Source organism: Limulus polyphemus, unplaced genomic scaffold, assembly GCF_000517525.1.
Source record: "Limulus polyphemus unplaced genomic scaffold, Limulus_polyphemus-2.1.2 Scaffold2358, whole genome shotgun sequence".
Taxonomy (NCBI): domain Eukaryota; kingdom Metazoa; phylum Arthropoda; class Merostomata; order Xiphosura; family Limulidae; genus Limulus; species Limulus polyphemus.
In genome coordinates this window covers 50,969-54,914 of record NW_013667968.1, presented here as the reverse complement: position 1 = coordinate 54,914, position 3,946 = coordinate 50,969, and the positions used below count along the sequence as shown (strand labels likewise).

At 29.3% G+C, this 3,946-nt stretch overlaps 1 protein-coding gene across 1 annotated transcript in view; it reads left to right on the top strand.

Annotated features, from left to right (window-relative positions):
* LOC106466717 (F-BAR domain only protein 2-like) overlaps positions 1-3,946 on the top strand; it is a 114,579-nt gene that overhangs the window by 74,662 nt on the left and 35,971 nt on the right. The gene's annotated exons all lie outside the window — the stretch shown is intronic.

The following is a 3,946-nucleotide window of genomic DNA, read 5'->3' as shown; positions in this document are numbered from 1 at the left end:
GAGTATTATTTGCTAAATATACTGTGGAGGTACACTAAGATTTGTTGGTATTTTTATCCACCAACTTTTTGGACAAAATGTATTCAAAGCTTCATTGGCATATTTTATTTTGATTCATTCTTCTGGATTACATTGGTTTATTACTCTGGTCACTAACCCTATGTTAAGTTTTAGCAAAACACAAATTTTTAGCAAAAGATAATCTTTCTAATATATTTTTTGTAACTTAAAATGTAAGAGACTAAAAGTTTAAAAGAAAAATAATATTTTCTCTACTGTCCTGACCTTTAAGAAATAATTAATGACAATATTTAGTGTTTTTGTTCATAATCTTTGACAGCATATAGCATGTTTAAAAGTTCAATCATCAATGTAATTTAGAATGATTTAACTGATTTGATGGATAGATTTAGAACTAAAGCTACAAAAAGAGTAATTTTTGGTGATTTTGCATGTCACTCCAAAATACTAGCATTGGCAATAGTTGTTAGGCTCAAAACAATAAGTATTAACTCAATATTCCCAGCTTGTTTTGCTACCAAACTAAGAGCACAAGGTTAAACAGAGAGAGATTTCAAAGGAAAAAACTCTGAAATTTAATATATTGTCAATTTTACATCAAGTTGATTTAGTGTTATTGTTAGACAAAGATGTAAGTAATAAAGAAACCACCAGATAGAATTTTTTTTTTTTGGGGGGGGGGGGTCATACCTCACAAATTGTTTTTATTAAAATCTGTAAGTTGGGTCCTTTAAAATGACAGTTTGGTTGTGTAAAGTTGTGTAATTTGTTTTTCCATTAGCCTGTGTGAACCACGATTTGAATATTAAGCTTTAATATAAGCAATTACCATAACTACCAATAAATGTGATATTTGCATTTTGGTGCCTGAGTTCCTGTTATCTTACCAACAGGGTTAAAAATGAAGATTTTCAAAGGTCAGGCAACAATATTCACACCATATCAGTTGTTATTCTAACAGATGGCTTATATGAATATTGTTCTGACCACTGCTATGTTTGTTGTATCCCCATAGACCTGATGAGCCATTGGGTACTAAGAAAATGCACCATCAGCAATGGATATTGCATACATGGTGTGGTTGAAATATTATTATACAATTATTATACACACTTTTTTAAAAGGACTGTGGGAAATCAAATGAATGTAATATTAGAAGCAATAAGCTTAATATCATTTTCATATATCAAATATTAATTGAATATTAAATTCTTGTTGTCATGACCATCTTAGTCTAAACAAAATTACTAATTTTCTTTTTCTTTACTTAATACTAAGTACTAAATGTAGGATATAATCTACTGCCATGTTCAGTGAAATCCTGTGTATAGTTTGTGAACATGTCATAAATGAATCGTCACGTCTAAGCAAAGTCCTGGGTTTTAGAGCAGCTATTTTGAGAGTCCTTAAATTTAAAAATAGGTTGTAGGCAACAGTTAGTTTTAAAAACACACCTTAATTGTACTTGTGGATAATATTTCTTAATTTATTTTTCATAACTAACTTTTTGGGGTAAATATTCTTTAGTTATTAACCCTTTCCCTACAGGTAACCCTTTTCTGCACTTGTCTCAACTTTTTTACAGAGTTACATTCAAAATTTAATTAAACTACTTATTATTAATGTATATGAGGAAACTTGTTGTCAAATGTAGTTAATAAATCAAATTTTAATATTATATAAATTTTAATCTCTTAATTTTATAAGGAAATGTTTTTAAAAAAATCCTCAACCTTCCCTAGTATGAGAAGTACAGAATTTAATGTAAATTACTCATTATAATATAGTTATTACTTAGGCAAAGCATAATTTTTATAGCCTTCAATCTTATTTGTTTACAGGGCCATAAACTAGATAATCAGACCAACTTCCGATGCCCACCTGTCACATCCTCTCTTTCACAAGTTGCCAATAGTTCTTTCTGATGTTTAATGCTATATTATTCATAACCAATAGAAAGCCGAGGTTTTATTCTGTAAAATGATGTATTATATTAAGTTGTTTTCTATTCAAATAATTGTCTTTTTTTGCTTCAAGTTTGAAACTTTTCCTTCAGGAAACACATCAATGAGTTTATCACAGTTAGAGAGCCAGAAAAATTATGATTGTTGGAGAACATTGTTTGCTTTTTCCATGGTATTATACTGTGTTCTAAGGTGTATTGTTTAAATAAATAAAAAATTAATTTGTGAAGTAATACCATTAATATAAAAACATAGGGTTAAGTTTCACTGACAGTTGACAGCAAAAAACCACGAGGACCAAGATAAGTACAATATTTCTTGTTTTTCATGTGTAATCTTTATTTATTATTATAAAAGTAACTAAAATATAAACATTTGAAACTTATTAAGTTAGATTGGGTAAAATAATGAAAGATAAAATAATAATAATTCTTCATGAGGTAAGCTCGAGAGCAGCTTACGTAATTCAATGAGGGAATGTGAGATGCATGTTTGCCAAATTATTAGTTAGACATGATTCAAAGATCAACAAGCAATAAAATTCAGTATGAATAGATGTATATTATTATGAGCTTTAGGACATTTAGTATAAACAGTTGTGTTTTTTTGTTTTACAGTTTGCAGTCATTCTAGAATGAAAAAAGGGTAATTTAGATTTATTTTCCAATTTTTTTTTTGGTGGTTACAAGTATGGTCAAATTGACTGATCCCGTATAGAGTTAGGGTAGAGAAAATAATGGATAAATATAAAATTTGTGTGAAAAAAATAATAATATTAGGAGGGGTTTAGCGATTACGCAAATGAAATTTGCCAATTTTCAGATGAAAAGTATTTTTAATTTTAACATGAAAATCACTTTACACTCATAGCAGTCAACACTTTGACTCCAGATATTCATGCAGGAATTTTTAGTAAAAATACTTAATTAAGAAACTTGATTTTTTCTGTACAAAAGACTTGTATTGTTTACTGATAATCTATAAAGTTTTGTCAAAATACGTATACATTATCAGGAGTTATACTATGACTAATCTCATGGTTACTTTGATGGTTACAAATGAGGTACAATGCACCTCTCCCACATAGGAAAGAGATAAGAATCAATTAATGCAGCTTATTTGGAATGTGTATCCACAAGTACAATTTAGGTGTGTTTTTAAATCTAGTTGTTACCTACAATATTTTGAAGGTGATATCTTCGAAGTGTTCTGTGTAGAGGTTACTAGGTACTGGTTATAGGAATGAGCTTAGAAGTCAGAAAACCTGGATACTTCCCGTGAAACCATTCAGATAGTTTATTTAAGCTGTAATCAAGAAGACCCAGGATTCAGTTCTGGCACTTACCACCACAAATATTCCTTCTTAGACTTTCATGAAATGTCAGCAGATAGCATCCAAAACTTAAGATATAAACTGAAAAAATAATTAATTAATAATTAGACATTAATGATCATACGAACTATTGACTATGACAAGATTTATGTTCGATCACCACAACCTTACTACAAGTATTTAATGTTTTATTAAAATTAAGTCATAAACAGTTAACCAAAGAAAAGGATACTGCCGTGTGTGTTTAAAAAATAGACATAATGATTAACAAATTGGGCTTTTAAGAGCTTTATATATTTACATTGTATATATAAAGTGCACATACGTTTAACAAATAAGATCAAGATATAATTGCCAGATTATAAAAAAGCAGCACTAATGATTGCATATTTAAGACTTTAACTGAATATATATCAGTAAGTGGACAGAGAATATTTCTATTCTTTGTGATAGAATTTAAAAAAATTCTTTTTTATGTCATATGTGAAAAAACACATTAGAAGGGTATAATTGTGTCAGAAGACCTTATTCACGACAAGTCACATGATATATTACTTTCTTTGATGCCCGGCATGGCCAGGTGGATAAGGCGCTCGACTCACAATCTGAGGGTCGCGGGTTCGATTCC